The sequence below is a fragment of the Moschus berezovskii genome, chromosome 5, assembly GCF_049115385.1.
Source record: "Moschus berezovskii isolate FMDL1 chromosome 5, NW_MosBer_1.0, whole genome shotgun sequence".
Lineage (NCBI taxonomy): Eukaryota > Metazoa > Chordata > Mammalia > Artiodactyla > Moschidae > Moschus > Moschus berezovskii.
This window is the reverse complement of record NC_142464.1, coordinates 116,989,188-117,009,036: the sequence shown is the minus strand read 5'-3', so window position 1 is coordinate 117,009,036 and position 19,849 is coordinate 116,989,188. Positions and strand designations below refer to the sequence as shown.

The 19,849-nt window shown below is 39.6% G+C and overlaps 1 non-coding gene across 1 annotated transcript; it reads right to left on the bottom strand.

The window, feature by feature from the left end:
* Nucleotides 1–541: 541 nt before the first annotated feature.
* On the bottom strand, nucleotides 542–648 carry LOC129562272 (U6 spliceosomal RNA). The gene has a single exon (XR_008687183.2). It is a non-coding gene; the product is annotated as a U6 spliceosomal RNA (small nuclear RNA).
* Between the last annotated feature and the right edge of the window lie 19,201 nt (nucleotides 649–19,849).

The window sequence follows — 19,849 nt, the reverse complement described above, 5'->3', positions numbered from 1 at the left end:
TGACCATCAGATTACAGACCAATTGATTTATAGGAACTGGGTAAACATTAAAACACATAATCCACTTTATTTCTTATGTTAACTGTTAGAAGCCTGACCTTGATGTCAGAATAAGGATTCTCAATCCCTCTTCTGGGAACCTGAGCCCTGTTACAGATGGAAGTTCAAGAGGACAGTAGGAACCTTATACGTCACAGCAGGAGATTGGGAAATGTGCTCAGTTTGTGGATAGTTTCCTTTAAAGAAAGACAAAAGGCACAATGGAGTCGAATTTTAGGATGTTTTCATCACTCTCAGAAGAAATTCAATGCTTATAAGCCTTTACCTCTCAAACCCACCTTTCACATATACCCACAGTCCTGGCTAAACCACTTTCTATCTCTGAAGATTTGCCTATTCTGGACATTTCATAAAATGGAATAATATACTAAGTGGTCTTTTTAAAATTAAATACATTTGATGTGTAACACTTTAAATTTAAGATGTAAAATGTGTTATTTTGATGCATTGACATATTACACTGTTTTTGCCATTGTCATGAAAATATACAGAGTGCTTTATGAATTTGCACGTTATCCTTCGTGGGGGCCATGCTAGTCTTCTCTGTACTGTTTCAACTTTTACTATATGTGCTGCCAAAGCAAGTACTGTATAAGGTCTTTTGAGTGTGGCTTCTTTCATATATGATATGTTTTCAAGGTTTATCCACACTGTAGCATGTGTCAATATTTCTTTTTGTTGCTGAGTAGTATTCCATTGTGTGGGAAAAAAGAAAACACACACACACACATTTTGTTTATTTGTTCACCAGTTGATGTACATTTAGATTGTATTCGAAAAAAGAAAGACAAAGGGCATAAACATGCATTATCAACTTTCATCAGTAATCAACAAATACCAGTAGCCAACAAATATCTAACTTTCACACTTGCCAGTACCATCTTCCAGGCTTCAGGGAGTAGCGAGTGATGAATGGCAAGAAGTGAGGAATAATCTGTCCCAACATTTCCTGGGGAGGTGGAAGAACTGAGGAGACTTTCTATTTCTAGGCTAGTCAGGGAATACCCTCTACTAACACCATCACCATCACTAACACACACACACACAAACACACACAATCTGTTTTACACGATGCATGTGATAAGGTTGGTTTTAACAGAAGTGATCAAAAGTATGTTGCTTTTTAGGTCCTGAGATCAAACGATGCCATTGAGAGAGAGGAGTTGCAGATGTGTATTTACCATTAGGATCATTTATCTTCCTGGTCTCATATTCACCATATAAAATATTTATTATTAAAAAAAAGACAAAACCTCTAGCAGGCTCAAAATATATTCACAAAGTCAGTTTGGAAACGCTACTTTTTCTTGTATAAATGTTGACTGAGCATGATTCAAAGGCAAGAAAATAAGGTATTATAATAATAAATCCTTCAATGCCGCTCCTTGTCTCTAAAGAAATAAGTAAATGAAAAGAACAGGAGTATAGTTTCTTTTCTCCTCTGGACACCTCATGTACTTTTTCAAATGCTGCTCCTTTGGCCCAAAATGTTCTTCCTTAATTTGTCTGCTATTAAGTCCTAAAAGCTGAATTAGCCTTCCCAAACTCCTTACTTATTGAGAAGCTTCAAATCTACCACAGTATCAACTGGGATGCCCTGGCCTCTGAACGAATTTTGAAGTCATCTCTCTCCACCTCACTGTTGTTCTGGCTCCTGAAATTCTCTGTTTAAGGACTTGTCATGCAGCATTCTAATTTTGCTTTATTTGTCTCTCAAGTCATTAGTCTGTGCTTTGCTTAAGATCAGAGATATATGACATGCATAAAATACACCCCCCAAATCTCTGTCCAGTGAATAAATAAAGATGTTTTGAAAAAAAATTCTACAAATGCAGTTAACTAGTTTGGCTTTATAGACAATTTTCTAAATACAAATGTATTAAGGTAGGAATTCTTGAGAAAAAAAAATACTGAGACAAGGAGTTGAATGCAAGTGGTTTATTTGTGATATGGTGCCAGAAATCATGGTGGGAAGAGGGGATGGGAAAGTAAGATAAGAAAGGGAAGAAAATCAATAAAAGTTCTGCTAATTAACTGGTTACCATGTGTCACAGGATCTCAGTCTTGCTAGAGACCTCTGGAAAACTTCAAAGAACAAACCTCAAGATTCTGCTACCCAAGAAACAAGGGAACTGATGTTTTTAAACACTCAGCTTCTGTTAATAATTAGCTGAATGTTGCTGCTACATACTTAATTCATTGGTCCTTTCAGTCTGTTCTTGTGGAAACCAAGTCTATTTCAGTGGCCAGATAAAGCCTATGGGGAAAAAAACCCCAGTTTCTCTTAATATGATGTAACCAAATCAGTAATACACAGAAACATTTGGTGCAAAAGGAATGCATATAATGTCTCAACAATATCCTCGGGATGACCAACCCATATCCAGAAAATATATCAGTTTTTGTAAGGACAAGTTGCCAGCCTTATTCAGGTGATAGAGTTCTTATGTAATTTGTCTCTAAGTGGCTAATTTGTCTTATATATTACCATAGCAAGGGCTTGATTTCTAACTTTACTAATGATAAATTTAACATCAGCAGGATAATCATTATAGCCTTGATCAAGGAAAACTGTAATGTTGCAGCCATGTATATTAGTCGCTCAGCTGTGTCCATCTCTTTGCAACCCCATGGCCGTGAATGACCACCATTCCTACCATCATGGATGTTCACTCTCTGGGTAGATTGCTCTCTGAGCAATAAGGCAGGTGGCTGCACTCTAACTGGATGAGCTCATCCTGTTTATCTGGTTGGTTAGTGTTTCTGCTGAGATGAACACTCTTTCTAGTGGGCATCGCTTGAGATAAAAGATCTACACCTTTCGGGCTCACAGGTCTATCCCCTAGTGTCTTCCTGACAATTTTCTTATTTTGTTATGCTCAACTTCAGTCTTTTCCAGGCTAAGTCATTTACCACTGCTCAAGTATCTCTGTGTGTATTCTTATCTGTAATCACTTCCCCACCAAGTTGAAGAACAGATGTACTGCCAAGGATCTACCCACTGGGGACCATCACCACTGTATTTCATATATATACATGATTGGGACTGTTTCAAAAATTGTATATTTTCTGTTCATACCAACATATGGAGTAGACCCATTAAGGAACTAGTTTCAGGATATTCTTCTAGTCAGCTGGTCTCCGGGTACCCTCAATAAGGTCATATGATGAGCCAACGAGAGGATTGGTCATGAGAATCCGTGACATAAAGATCCAGTACACCCATTTGTACAAATTATTTGTACCCTCCTGTCATACTCATGTCCAGTTCTCACAGTACCACTTCTATAATATGATGGATTAATGCTGTACTCTCCTGAAATAATTGGCTCATATGGAACTCACTGTAGAGAATAAAGGATATTTTTTGTGAACTCACGTATGAGCACACACACTGCATACTCACTAGATGTCTCATGGTCTATTATAGACTTCCTACTAAGGCACAGTGGATTGTCATATTTGCTGTGCAAAAGTGAATAGTGCTCTGGTACAAAGAGCACTGCCTGTCTTCAGAAGTTTGACAGAGTGTCAATATTGTGGATTACCATGGATAACACATACGTGCCTTCAATTTCTTGAATGCATCCAAATTGAACCACTTCCTGAACTTACTGGAGAAGGCTCTATTGTTTGAATCACTCTGAAACTGACATCTTAATGAATATATAAGAACTGATTCTGAGTTATATTACTAAAATGGTGCATGGTATTAACATCTTTAAAACTCAAAATGATCATCCAAGCACTGTCCCAGTTTCTTAGTGCTAGAAAGTACAGGGCAAATACCCTGAAATTCACTTTATAACAAATGCCTCAGTTTTACCCAAGTTCTCAAACCTCTAAAAACTTCACAGATATGTCAGTTAACCAAAACTTTTTAGGGTTTAACATTCCTTTGATACATAAGTACCTTTCCAATATTTCCAGAGTGCTTGACATTTCACAATCTCCAGGTCAAATTAATATGATGCAGTCGGTGTAGTACACAGGTATAAAAACTACAATCTCCAAGCCAAACGCAGCCTGTCATCTGCTTTCATTTGCAAAGTTTTATCAGGATACCATCATTCTCATTTATTTACATAATGTCTATAACTGCTCAATGGAAGATTTTAGGAGCTGTGACAAAGGTCGAGTGGTCTGTGTGTCACTCAGTCATGTCCGACTCTTTATAACCAAATGGACTGCCCCTGCCAGGCTCCTCTGTCCATGGGATTCTCCAGACAAGAATACTGGAGTGGGTTGCCATACCCTCCTCCAGGGAATCTTTCCAACCCATGGATCAAACCCGGGTCTCCCGCATTGCACGGGATTCTATACTGTCTGAACCACCAGGGAAACATGGTCTGCAAAGCCTCAAGTATTTCCTGTTTGACTTTCTACAGTAAAAGTGTGCTGAACTCTGTATAGAGAATAGTTTTGGGCAAGGCGATGTGTCTAGATGATCAAGGTCCCATTGACCTACAGAGCAAGAGACTAACATAGCCCTGAAGCAAGGCAGTAAAGGTGTACTGCTGTCTTTCCAAGTGACTGCTAACAGCATCTGATTTGCCTTCCTGATAGGTATTGAAACAAATAGTTTTCCCAGATCAGTAACTATATTATAAGGTCATATATGGAATGGTGATTTCTTTTAGAAAAGGTATAGCTCCAACACAGAAACTGTCACTACCACTTTGTTATATTTATGAAAGTTTGCCATCATCTGTCAAAATCCATCTTCTTTTTTTTTTGTAACTCATACATCCCATATCAGTGAATTAAACAGGATATAATGAAGCCCACCACTGCTACATCATTTAAGTTTTTGAAGATGGCATTATCTGTGCAACTTCATTTAGGATGCACTAGCACTTTTGACTTTCTTTAAATGAGTGATGCAGACAGCTTTACAAGCTTTTATTTGGACTTTTATAGCATAATAGCTCTTCATCCACAGATGAGGGAACACGATGATGGTTCTGCCAGCTGCTAAATATATCCATGTGGATTGTGCTCTATGAGGCTGGGGAAATGACCCAATCATTTCAGAAACTGAGATGGCACATATTTGGGTCAAAAGTCTGTATATCCACACTCTAAAAGAAGTAACGAGGCCGTCCTCATTCCTATTTTACCAGTGGTAATTCAGGTCCTGTATCCAATGGACTTATCAACATCCAGATAATTTTTCCTCAATTAAAGAAAAAAAAAACTTTTAGTTTCTTTTGCTGTGCAATAGCTTTTAATTAGGTCCCACTTACTTCCCTGATGGCTCAGACGGTAAAACCTCTGCCTACATGCGGGAGACTCAGGTTTGATCCCTGGGTTGGGAAGATCCCCTGGAGAAGGAAATGGCAACCCATTCCTGGAAAATCCCATGGATGGAGGAGCCTGGTGGGCTACAGTCCATGGGGCCACAAAGAGCTGGACATGACTGAACGACTTCACTTTCACTTTTTTGTTTATTTTTGCTTTTATTTCCATTACTGTGGAAAGTGGCTCATGGAAGATCTTGCTATGATTTATGTCAAAGAGTGTTCTGCCTGTTTTCCTCTAAGAGTTTTATAATTTTTGGTCTTACATTTAGGTCATTAATCCATTTTGAGTTTATTTTTGTGCATGGTGTAAGGAAGTGTTCTAATTTCATTCTTTTACACAGAACTGTCCAGTTTTCCCAGCACCATTTATTGAAGAGACTATCTACTCTGTTGTATATTCTTGCCTCCTTTGTCAAAGATAAAGTATCCATCGGTATGTGGGTTTATCTCTGAACTTTCTAGCTTGTTCCATTAGAACAATATATTTCTGTTCTTATGCCAATACCATGCTGTCTTGATGGCTGTGACTTTGTGGTATAGTCTAAATCCAGACATGTTAATTCCTCCAGCTCCATTTTTCCTTTTCAAGGTTACTTTGGCTATTCAGGGTCTTTTGTGCTTCCACACAAATTATGATTTTTTTTTGTTATAGTTTTGTGAAAATTATCGTTGGTAGTTTGATAGTGATTGCATTGAATCTATTACTTTGAATGGTACAGTCATTTACACAATATTGATTTTTCCAGGAACATAGAATATCTTTCAATATGTTTGTGTCATCTTTAATTTCTTTCCAGGAACATAGAATATCTTTCAATATGTTTGTGTCATCTTTAATTTCTTTCATCAATGTCTTAAAGTTTTCTGCATACATGTCTTTTGTCTCTTTAGGTAGGTTAAAGTTATGACCAACCTTGATAATATATTAAAAAGCAGAAACATTACTTTGCCAACAAAGGTCCGTCTAGTCAAGGCTATGGTTTTTCCCGTGGTCTTGTATGGATGTGAGAGTTGGACTGTGAAGAAAGCTGATCGCCGAAGAATCGATGCTTTTGAACTGTGGTGTTGGAGAAGACTCTTGAGAGTCCCTTGTACCGCAAGGAGAACCAACCAGTCCATTCTAAGGGAGATCGATCCTGGGTGTTCATTGGAAGGACTGATGCTAAAGCTGAAACTGCAATACTTTGGCCACCTCATGAGATGAGTTGACTCACTGGAAAAGACTCTGATGCTGGGAAAGGCTGGCGGCGGGAGGAGAAGGGGACGACCAAGAATGAGATGGCTGGATGGCATCACTGACTCTGTGGACATGAGTTTGAGTGAACTCTGGGAGTTGGTGATAGGGAGGCCTGGCGTGCTGTGATTCATGGGGTTGCGGAGAGTTGGACATGACTGAGCAACTGAACTGAACTGAACTGAATTCCTAGTGAAAAGACAACTCTCAAAATGGAAGAAAATGATAGCAAATGAAACAATTGACAAAATATTAATTTCCAAAGTATACAAACAGCTCATTCAGCTCAATACCTTAAAAACAAATAACTCAGTCAAAAAGTGGGCAGATTGCTGAAACAGATATTTCTCCAAAAAAGACATACAGATGACTAATAAACTCATGAAAAGATGCTCAACATAACTCATTACTGCTGCTGCTACTGCTGCTAAGTCGCTTCAGTCGTGTCTGACTCTGTGCGACCCCAGAGATGGCAGCCCACCAGGCTCCCCCGTCCCTGGGATTCTCCAGGCAAGAACACTGGATTTGGTTGCCATTTCCTTCTCCAATGCATGAAAGTGAAGCCGCTCAGTAGTGTCTGACTCTTCGTGACCCCATGGACTGCAGCCTACCAGGCTCCTCCACCTATGGATTTTCCAGGCAAGAGTACTGGAGTGGGTTGCCATTGCCTTTTCCAACTCATTATTAGAGAAATACAAATCAAAACTACAATGAGGTATCATCTAACACCAGAGTGGCCATCATCAAAAATAATTACAAAGAATAAATGCTGGAGAGGATGTGGAAAAAAGGGAAAACTCATGCACTGGGGGGAATGCAAATTGATGCAGCCACTATGTATGGAGATTCCTTAAAAATTAGGAATAAAACTACCATACAACCAAGCAATCCCACTACTAGAAACATACCCCGAGACAACCATAATTGAAAGAGACACATGCACCCCAGTGTTCATCACATAAGTTTTTACAACAGCTAGGACATGGAAGCAATCTAGATGTCCATTGACAAATGAATGAATAAAGTTGTGGTACATGTACACAATGGAATATTACTCAGTCATAAAAAAGGAACATATTTGTGTCACTCTAATGTGGTGGATGAACCTAGAGCCTCTTACACAGAGTGAAGTAAGTCATAAAGAGATAGACAAATATCATATTTTAATGCATGTATACGGAATCTACAAAGTTGGTACTGATGAACCTATCTGCAGTGCAGTGATGAGATGCAGATATAGAAAACAGACTTGTGAACATAGTAGCAAAAGGAGAGGGTGGGATGAACTGAGAGAGCAGCATTGAAACATATGCATTAAAATATGTAAAATCAGATAGCCAGGAGAAATTTGCTGTGTGATGCAGGGAGCTCAAACCCAGTGTTCTGTGACAATCTAGAGGCGGGGATGGAATGGGAGGTAGGAGGGAGGTTAAAGAGTGAGGGGATATGCATATACCTATGGCTGATTCATGTTGATATGTGGCAGAAACCAACACAATATTGTAAAGCTATTATCCTCTGATTAAAAATAAATAAAAAAACTTTTATAGGCTGCTGTTTTGTGAAGAAACATCTACTGTGTCTTGAACAGATATGATCTTTCACTCAGTAGATTCTAGAGGTCAACAACTGGTTTATGTAGATGTTTCTTCACAAAACAGCAGCCTATATATAAGGAGGGCTTCCCTGGTGGCTCAGAGGTTAACGCGTCTGCCTCCAATGCGGGAGACACGGGTTCGATCCCTGGGTCGGGAAGATCCCCTGGAGAAGGAAAATGGTAACCCACTCCAGTATTCTTGCTTGGAGAATCCCATGGATGGAGAAGCCTGGTAGGCTACAGTCCACGGGGTCGCAAAGAGTCGGACACGACTGAGCGACTGAACAGAACAGACCAGACTGAGTAAGGAAGAGTGATTTTTCCATTGTAGTAGCTGACATCAGCTTTCCTTATACCTTAAAAAAGTTCTTAATCTTTTTCTGTTGAATTCAGTTCCTTTCAGTCACTTAGTCATGTCTGACTCTTTGCGACCTCATGAACCGCAGCACGCCAGGCCTCCCTGTCCATCACCAACTCCCGGAGTTCACCCAAACCCATGTCCATTGAGTCGGTGATGCCATCCAGTCATCTCCTTCTCTGTCATACCCTTCTCCTCCTGCCCTCAATCTTTCCCAGCATCAGGGTCTTTTCAAATGAGTCAGCTCTTCGCATCAGGTGGCCAAAGTATTATAGTTTCGGCTTCAAAATCAGTCCTTCCAATGAATATTCAGTTGACTATTTGTTGAATTAGCTAAATAAAATTTTATTCTCATTGGTTGTTCTTTGAAATGCCATCACCAAGATCCCTATTGCCTTTCTGGAATTTTGCTGCCTTATTACCTCTAATAATTTGTATCTACTTTACCTCTATGAGTCTCAACTATTCTGAAATCTTTCCATTCCTATCTGCTAAAGCTATTCAGTCATCTGTCTTTCATTTCTTTGTAGACCATCATTGTTTCTCTGCCTGAAAGACCAATTTCAGAAGTATACTAAGTATCCTTACAGGAGTAGTAAGTCCTAAATCAGTGAAGTGTGCCCTCATACAAATAAACTCTCTTCCATCAAACATATGTTGTGCTGGACCCTCCATATCTATCCTGAGGCATGCTCTGCTGGTCTCTGATTTTGTCCCTCTTAAACCCTTTCATTCTGACCATGTTAACATTAAATATTGACTGAAAACAATGAAAGCAGGAGCAGATCTTGAGAAGGTTAATTATCCTGTTGGCTAATATTCATCTTGGGTAAAGTCCTTCCACGATCTTTATGCAATGAGAGATCATTCTTTTTGTTTGTTTGTTTTTAGTAAAAGGCAATTCTTCAGCCTAGAAGGTTTAAGGAAATCTTGGAATTCAAACACACCTGCCCAATATTCCCATCCTGGATTTCAGCATTCTATTCTTCTCTTATCATGGACCTAAATTTATTACAGAAGACTTGCTGTGAATTCAGCCATCAACCTAACTCTGAAACCCTTATAGTTAAGTACCAGGCCTGATACTTAGCAAAGTCTATCCTCCAGGTGAAGTTAACAGTCTTTTAAAAACATTTCCATTAAGGCATACTTACTTTTCCAGTGTTCCCTTGTTTAATAATTGCCTAAACTGAGACTAGCATTTACTCTTTCAGAGCTCTAGGGCACTTGTTAACAGCCAGAATTCTTAAATTTTCCATTGTTCCATAACCCAGTATATATTCTCACACCTATATATTCCATCACCATCCACAATGGTTGACAGTTCTATTAACCTGACTTACCACCCACTATGGTGTCTTGTTGCATTTGGCCATTTAGCAATGTAACCCTGGGTCTTGGTTTCTACTGAAAATAATTCTATTCTTGGCTCCAATTATCATAGCTTGTGTTTCCCTTGAACCAAATCTTGATAAAAGGCTGAGTGAAACAGTCTGTTTTCAATGGGGTCACAGGCTGAACCAGTAGGAAATGGGAAACTGAAGCAGGAAATACGAGGTTCTCAATACAGTGTGATACTAATGAACAGTTATGAGGTCAACTGGGGCTCAATCCTACTGAAGACCTCTGGAACTCTGCATGAAAATGTTTCAGAGTTAGACACTTGTTATGTGGCAAACATCGAGCTGAATGCGAATAAAACAGGATATATAATGCCCAATTGTTCAGGGAGTACTCTGGGACTTAGAGTTAAATAAGGATAACTGAAATGTGAGTCCATGAATAAAAGGATTAAAATACTCACAAACGCTGTTACAGAGATAAGATCTAGGGAGAAAATATATTTAAAAATCACTTAAATATCAAAAAGTACATGACATTAAAAAACACCCACGGATCATATAAAAGTTTTCTTGATGAAAAATATCAGTTTCCTACTTTATACTTCCCCATTGCTAATCTTACTGTCCAGGTTCATCTGCTATTAACAATTTATGTATCTAGCTCTTAAGGTGGTTATTACATAACTTGACATTGTCTTTACAAATATTGCTTTCAGTTCAGTTCAGTACAGTCTTTCAGTCATGTCCGACTCTTTGTGACCCCATGGATTGCAGCATGCCAGGCTTCTCTATCTATCACCAACTCCCAGAGATTACTCAAACTCATGTCCATTGAGTCGGTGATGCCATCCAACCATCACATCCTCTGTCGTCCCCTTCGCTTTCTGCCTTCAATCATTCCCAGCACCAGGGTCTTTTCAAATGAGTCAGTTCTTCACATCAAAAGGCCAAAGTATTGGAGTTTCAGTTTCAACATCAGTCCTTGCAATGAATAGTCATGAATGATTTCCTTTATGATGGACTAGTTGGATCTCCTTGCAGCCCAAGGGACTCTCAAGAGTGTTCTCCAACACCACAGTTCAAAAGCATCAATTCTTCGGCGATCAGCTTTCTTTATAGCCCAAATCTAACATCCATACATGACTACTGGAAAAATCATAGCTTTGACTAAGCATACTTTTGTTGGCAAAGGAAGGTCTTTGCTTTTTGGTATGGTGTCTAGGTTGGTCATAACTTTTCTTCCAAGGAGCAAGCGTCTTTTAATTTCATGGCTTTAGTCATTATCTGCAGTGATTTTGGAGCCCCAGAAAATAAAGTCTGTCACTGTTTCCACTGTTTCCCCATCTATTTGCCATGAAGTGATGGGGCCAGATGTCATGATCTTAGTTTTCTGAATATTGAATTTTAAGCCAACTTTTTCACTCTCCTCTTTCACTTTCATCAAGAGGCTCTTTAGTTCTTCTTTGCTTTCTGCCACAAGGGTGGTGTCATCTGCGTATCTGAAGTTATTGATATTTCTCCTGGCAATCTTGATTTCAGCTTGTGCTTAATCTAATCCAGCAATTCTGCATATAAGTTAAATAAGCAGGGTGACAATATACAGCCTCGAAGTACTTCTTTCTCTATTTGGAACCAGTCTGTCGTTCCATGTCCAGTTCTAACTGTTGCTTCCTTACCTGTATATAGGTTTCTCAAGAGGCAGGTCAGGTGGTCTGGTGTTCCCATCATTTGAAGAACTTCCCACAGTTTGTTATGATCCACAGAGTCAAAGGCTTTTGCATAGTCAATAAAGCAGATGTTTTCTGTAAATCATTAGCTTTTTTGATGATCCAGTGGATGTTGGCAATTTGATCTTTGGTTCCAATGACTTTTCTAAATCCAGCTTGAACATCTGGAAGTTCATGGTTTACATACTGTTGAAGCCTGGCTTGGAGAATTTTGAGCATGACTTTACTAGCATGTGAGATGATTGTGTGATAGTTTGAGCATTCTTTGGCATTGTGTTTCTTTGGGATTAGAATGAAATCTGATCTTTTCCAGTCCTGTGGCCATTGCTGAGTTTTCCAAATATGCTGACATACTGAGTGCAGCACTTTCACAGCACCATATTTTAGGATTTGAAATAGCTCAACTGGAATTCCATCACCTCCACTACCTTTGTTTGTAGCGATGCTTCCTAAGGACCACTTGACTTCACATCCCAGATGTCTGGCTCTAGGTGAATGATCACACCATCGTGGTTATCTGGGTCATGAAGATCTTTCTGGTATAGTTCTTCTGTATATTCTTGCCACTTCTTCTTAATATCTTCTGCTTCTGTTAGGTCCATACTATTTCTGTCCTTTATTGTGCCCATCTTTGCATGAAATATTGCTTCAGTAAGAGCAATCTGTGTTCCATCCTCCCATGTATATTCCTCCAATTATTCTTCCTCTCAATTGTTAACAGTAAAATTATTGTTTTCTTCTATTTAAGTGCCTTTGTGATCATATATATATGATATGTATATCATATATATATATATAAAATAATGCATTTTAAATAATATATCTTGGAATGAGGATATTAGTGCTCCTACCCTTTCCTTGGGCTTTCCACGTAGTGCTAGTGGTAAAGAACCTACCTGCAAAAGCAAGGGAAATAAGAAACATGGGTTTGATCCCTGGGTTGAGAAAATCCCCTGGAGGAAAGCATGGCAACCCACTCCAGTATTCTTGCCTGGAGAATCCCATGGACAGAGGAGCCTGATGGGTTACAGTCTGTAGGGTCGCAGAGTCAGACAGGACTGAAGCGTGTTATCACACATGCACACACCCTTTCTTTAGAAAGGAGGTCCAATTTGACATTTTCAATGGCACAATTTGACTTCCAGTATTAAAAGATGTGTATATTGGCAAACCAGCTTCCCATTCTATGCAACACCAAGTGAATTAATGGGAAAACAACAATAACAACACAGCAATAATAGCAACTGAGAGATATTTCTTTCAATATTTTTGTTGACTTTGCACCTTCTTTTGAATGATTTTTATGTGTTTAATGTGTATCCTAAAATACCTATTTTTGGGAAGGTGGTTTTAACTATGCAGAATTATTCTCAACTTTTAGAAATAATTCTTAATTTCAGAAACTGAATTTTGAGTTCAGTTCAGTTCAGTTCAGTTGCTCAGTCGTGTCCGACTCTTTATGGCCCGATGAATCACAGCACTCCAGGCCTCCCTGTCCATCACCAACTCCCGGAGTTCACTCAAACTCATGTCCATCAATTTGTTGATTCCATCCAGCCATCTCATTGTCTGTCATCCCCTTCTCCTGCCACCCCCAATCCTTCCTAGCATCAGAGTCTTTTCCAGTGAGTCAATTCGTCGCATTGGAGTTTCAGCTTTAGCATCAGTCCTTCCAATGAACACCCAGGATCGATCTCCTTTAGAATGGACTGGTTGGATCTCCTTGCAGTCCAAGGGACTCTCAAGAGTCTTCTCTAGCACCACAGTTCAAAAGCATCCATTCTTCGGCGCTCAGCTTTCTTCACAGTCCAACTCTCACATCCATACATGACCACGGGAAAAACCATAGCCTTGACTAGATGGACCTTTGTTGGCAAAGTAATGTCTCTGCTTTTTAATATACTATCTAAGTTGGTCATAACTTTCCTTCCAAGGAGTAAGCATGTTTTAATTTCATGGCTGTAATCAGCATCTGCAGTGATTTTGGAGCCCCCCCAAAAATAAAGTCTGACACTGTTTCCCCATCTATTTCCCATGAAGTGATGGGACCAGATGCCATAATCTTAGTTTTCTGAATGTTGAGCTTCAAGTCAATTTTTTCACTCTCCTCTTTCACTTTCATCAAGAGTTACAGTGACAATAATAAGCATATTTTAGTTACACATTAATAGGCCTGAAGCAAAGCTGTCAATACATGATAAATGAGGATATTGAAAAAATGAGATTATCTCAGGGACTAGGTTCTGAACACAACATTCAGGTTTCCAGTACTTCATCGAATGAGCACATATTTCAAGCTATCTCTGCTAAGTGCTGACACTAGACTAGGGAATGACACAATCATTTCCCCGTTGGATGAGATGGTAAATCATCTACCTGCAATGTTGGAGACCTTGTTCAAACCCTGGGTCAGGAAGATACCTGGAGAAGGAAATGGCAACCGACACCTGTACTCTTGTCTAGAAAGTCCCATGTACGGCAGAGTCTGGTAGTCTATGGGGTCCAAAGAGTCAGAAACAATTGAATTACTTCACTGTCTTAAAAGATAAAATTCTGTAAATATCAAATGGGATAACCGGAGCAAAGAGGTACAGAGGAAATGTCCCAGCGAATCCAGAGGTGGAGACCTCATACTTTCTGGTAGACCAGGAGGTTTTTCTGGAAGCAGAGGTGTTTTTTTGTTGAAATATAAAAGAGGAGTGGGGTTTTTAAGGAGAATTGTAGTGGTTTATGTTAAAAGAAACATTTTGCAAAGAGATTGCTAATTTTGTCCTACTACTGAAATAGAGTATTATAAGTTCAAAAACGTTATAAATAATTTTGTGTATCTAGATTCAGTTCAGTTCAGTCACTCAGTCCTGTCTGACTCTCCGCGACCCCATGAATCACAGCACGCCAGGCCTCCCTGTCCATCACCAACTCCCGGAGTTCACTCAAACTCATGTCCACAGAGTCGGTGATGCCATCCAGCCATCTCATTCTCTGTCGTCCCCTTCTCCTCCCGCCTCCAACGTTTCCCAGCATCAGAGTCTTTTCCAGTGAGTCAACTCGTCGCATGAGGTGTGTATCTAGATTCAGTTCAGTTCAGTTCAGTTCAGTTCAGTCGCTCAGTCGTGTCCGACTCTCCGCGACCCCATGAATCACAGCACGCCAGGCCTCCCTGTCCATCACCAACTCCCGGAGTTCACTCAAACTCATGTCCACAGAGTCGGTGATGGCATCCAGCCATCTCATTCTCCGTCGTCCCCTTCTCCTCCCGCACCCAACCTTTCCCAGCATCAGAGTCTTTTCCAGTAGGGGCCAGCAAATGTTTTCTATCATGGCCCAGGTAGTAAATATTTTAGATTTTGCAAATCATCAATCTCTGTTGCAAATACTAGAATTATATCAAGGAGACAGATATAGAAAGTACATACACATATGGGCATGGACATGCCCTAATGCAGTTTTATTTACAAAGCAATCAGTGGGTAGTATTATTCAGTGGTTGAAAACCCCTGATCTACACTGTTGAGGGCAAATGTTTTCTGTCCAACTTGAGTTAGCTGTAGCTAGCAGGGACAAGACTGGTAATAATTCTGAATGGGAATGTTTTAGGTCCTTCTTTGTTATTAATGAGTGAACATTGATAGCTACAACCTTGTAGCTATCTGTCTGCTTTACTGTCTGAGCCCCTAGGGACATGTGCCTGGCTTCCCTGATAGCTCAGTTGGTAAAGAATCCTCCTGCAATGCAGGAGATCCTGACTCAACTCCTGGGTTAGAAAGATCTCCTGGAGAAGGCAAAAGCTACCCTCTCCAGTATTTTGGCCTGGAGAATTCCTTGGGCTATAGAGTCCATGGGGTCACAAAGAGTCAGATGCGACTGAGTGACTTTTTTTCACCCATTCCTTTTACTAAAGTCATGAATAAATTAAGAGGCTAAAATGGGGGCAGATAAACCAGTTGAAAGTGAAAAGTGAACTCACTCAGTTATGTCTGACTCTCTGTGATTCTATGGACTGTAGTCTGTCAGGTCCCTCCATCCATGGGATTTCCCAGGCAAGAATACTGGAGTGGGTTTCATTTCCTTCCATAGGGGATCTTCTGAACCTCGGGATCAAACCCAAATCTTCCTCTTTGAAGGCAAACTCTTTACCATCTGAGCCACCAGGGAATCCCAGTTAGGCAGGCACTAAAGTAACCAAAGAAAATAAGACAGGACTGAACTAACTAACAACAGTGATAATTGAGAGATGAAGATATTTAGATGTTTAAGAAGTGACTGAGTATGACCAGTGAGGAAGGTAATGAGAAAGTTGAAAATCAAAATTGATGCCAGGATTCTGGCTTGGGAAAATGAGTGGTAGTGAGGTCATTCACTAAGAACAGGGCCATAGAGGGAGTCTGAGTTTGAAGGTGAAAAATCACAAATTTGGTTTTGAGTATGTTGACCTAAGATGTACAAGTTTCATCCAAATGGGAATTCCTAATGTATAGATTGTCAGATAAAGTACAGGACTTCTACATAAATTTGAATTTTAAATAAACAATAAATAATTTTAATATAAATATGCACAAAATATCTCATGGAACAAGCTAAACTAACAAGTTTGTTCTTTTTTTTTTCATCAGAAATTTCATTTTGCTGAACACAATACAGATTTTCATTTGATAAATGTGGTAAACCCACAAGTATAGTTGACATAGTCTTCCCTGGTGGCTCATTGATAAAGAACCCACCTGTCTGTGCAGGAGATGTAGGTTCAACCCCTGTATCAGGAAGATCCCCTGGAGAAGGATGACAACCCACTCCAATATTCTTGCTTGGGAAATCCCATAGACAGAGAAGCTTGGTAGGCTACAGTCCATGGGTTTGCAAAAGGGTCAGACACAACTTAACAATTAAACAGCAACAATAGTTGATGTAGTTTGTAACTAAGAAAGGGACAGGGATATGAAATATAAACTTTGTAACAACATCCGCTGGATCATGGAGAAAGCAAGAGAGTTTCAGTAAAACATCTATTTCTGCTTCATTGACTATGCCAAAGCCTTTGACTGTGTGGATCACAATAAACTGTGGAACATTCTGAAAGAGATGGGAATACCAGACCACCTGACCTGCCTCTTGAGAAACCTGTATGCAGGTCAGGAAGCAACAGTTAGAACTGGACATGGAACAACAGACTGGTTCCAAATAGGAAAAGGTGTACGTCAAGATTGTATATTGTCACCTTGCTTATTTAACTTATATGCAGAGTACATCATGAGGAACGCTGGGCTGGAAGAAGCACAAGCTGGAATCAAGATTGCCGGGAGAAATATCAATAACCTCAGATATGCAGATGACACTACCCTTATGGCAGAAAGTGAAGAGGAACTCAAAAGCCTCTTGATGAAAGTGAAAGAGGAGAGTGAAAAGGTTGGCTTGAAGCTCAACATTCAGAAAACAAAGATCATGGCATCTGGTCCCATCACTTCATGGGAAATAGATGGAAAAACAGTGGAAACAGTGTCAGACTTTATTTTTTTGGGCTCCAAAATCACTGCAGATGGTGATTGCAGCCATGAAATTAAAAGACGCTTGCTCCTTGGAAGGAAAGTTATGACCAACCTTGATAGTATATTAAAAAGCAGAGACATTGCTTTGCCAACAAAGGTCCTTCTAGTCAAGGCAATGGTTTTTCCCGTGGTCATGTATGGATGTGAGAGTTGGACTGTAAAGAAGGCTGATCGTCGAAGAATCGATGCTTTTGAACTGTGGTGTTGGAGAAGACTCTTGAGAGTCCCTTATACTGCAAGGAGATCCAACCAGTCCATTCTAGAGGAGATCAATCCTGGATGTTCATTGGAGGGACTGATGCTAAAGCTGAAGCTGCAATACTTTGGCCACCTCATGCGACGAGTTGACTCACTGGAAAAGACTCTGATGCTGGGAAAGGTTGGGGGCGGGAGGAGAAGGGGACGACGAAGAATGAGATGGCTGGATGGCATCACCGACTCTGTGGACATGGGTTTGAGTGTACTCTGGGAGTTGGTGATGGACAGGGAGGCCTGGCGTGCTGTGATTCATGGGGTGGCGGAGAGTCGGACACGACTGAGCGACTGAACTGAACTGAACTGAACTGAATGACTTGTATGTAGCTGATGATGTAAATTCTGTTACTAACCAGCTTTCTGACCCTAGCCAAGATAACTTCACCTAACATTTGTATAATTTGGAGATTCTATTAGCTGATTTTCTTTAACCTTTTCTGTTTTAAGATAATATGTAACTCTGAGTACACTTTCTTGAATATATTTACTTATGATTTTTGTACTATTATCTGCCAAAAATGACATTTATTTTGATTTGACAGAGTTAGTTGCCGTGTTCAGTTTTTAGGGAAGGGCAAATTATCCTTTTCATGCAAGTGTTTCTCTGGCACTGCTTTTTCCATCATTTGATAAAAATTAATAGCCAGCCATTCTGATATAGAAATGCTTATTTCTGTAGTATCAGTTTCTCTTATTTATTCAATTTGGTCACAGTATGCCATATTTGGATCATAAATTTTGATTTATACTCAAGTCACACTGAGGGATATTGATTCACTTGAACATGCTTGATGCATTTCATTTCTGAATGCTAGAGTTGCCTACCAAACAGCAAAATTATTTCTCTCTATTTTTATTCTCAAGGGAATATAATATTTGTGAAAATATCACATATAATTCCCATATAGGTTTTAGAACTTATTCCAAAAGGCTGGTTTACAGAAGCTAATAAATTTTTCCATATGCCAGCATAATGATGTTAGTGTCCCTGACCTCCACAATTTTAAGAATAATCATAAACTAAATTTTATTAGATTTTGATAATTTAATAGTACTGAAAACTACAACTGGCTACATTGTAAACAATTCAATACTGCTATCACAATCACTACAGGTATTGAAACAGTTGAAAGGTTGTTGTTAAGCCATGAAAAGATGCCAAGATTCTTGGCCTCCAGAGGAGACAAATTCAATCTGGGGACAGTGACAAGTTTTGATTGCTCAGAGCTTTTGTGAAATAAAGTTTTATTAAAATATAAAAGAGATAGAAAAAGCTTCTGACATAGACATCAGAAGAACCCAGAAAGAGAGCACCACCCCTTCCCCCCTTTTCTTTTAGGAGAGTTATGTTTCTAAGGGAAAGAGGCATCATCCTTAAATTGTTGAGCCAACATATTCTCTTAATATTCATATTGAGGGTCTCTGGTCCAGGAGCCTCAAGTAATAGTTGGAGGAGGTTGTGGCATAGAAGCCTGGACAACAATTTGTAACTTAAATGCTTTCAGATGCTTAAAAACAAACTTTGTTTTACAGTTACAGATGTAAGCCAAAATAGTTATTAAACCAAGTTAAATCAAAATTAAAAGTCACATTATGTCCATAGTTAAGGTACAATATGTTATAGCAGTCCATCTTACGATTGTTAGACGTCATCACAGAGTTGAAGAAAGTCCTTTCCTAGAAGCGGAGAAACCTGCCATGGGAAGTCTTCAATTGATGAGGAGGGGAGTGCTCCGCAGACCCAGCAATTAGACTCATTGGGGAATGTAGCATAGGAATGAGGCCAGGACAGGAAGGTGCTATCTTGAAGGTCAACCAGCAGACTCAGGACTTTTGGAGTAAACAGAAGCAAGCCCACCTAGATTCTCAGGCCCATCTTGGATCCTGGCTCAAACAGCAGCTTGTTTGACTCAAAGATTGGGTCAGGAGTTAACCCCCTAGTAACGCCTGTTGAAAAGATAAAAGGTGAGTCACATAGTTAATTTTAAGCCTTCAGGATCTATGAAAATATCTGTGCACAAAAAGCCTGTCATAGAGACAGTCCCTTCTTCTTAAGGGCAGTTAGAGCCCTCACTAAAGCTACGGGTAAAACTTTAAGCCAACTGTCTTGTGTTTCCTAGTTAGCTTACATGGGTGTCTTTTATTAATGTCATTAGACTTTTAAAATTTTTTGAAGATAGGGGTCTCCAGGAATAGTGTAAGTGATATTATATTCTTAGAGATTTTAATACCTCTTGAGATACAGCAGCTTTTAAGATGGACCCATTGTCACTCTGAACTTTAGAGTTTGAGATCTCATTAACATAACGAGAAGTCAGTACAGTAAGATTTTGCCCATTCATTAACCTTCAGTTCAGTTCAGTTCAGTCGCTCTTTGTGACCCCATCAATCACAGCACGCCAGGCCTCCCTGTCCATCACCAACTCCTG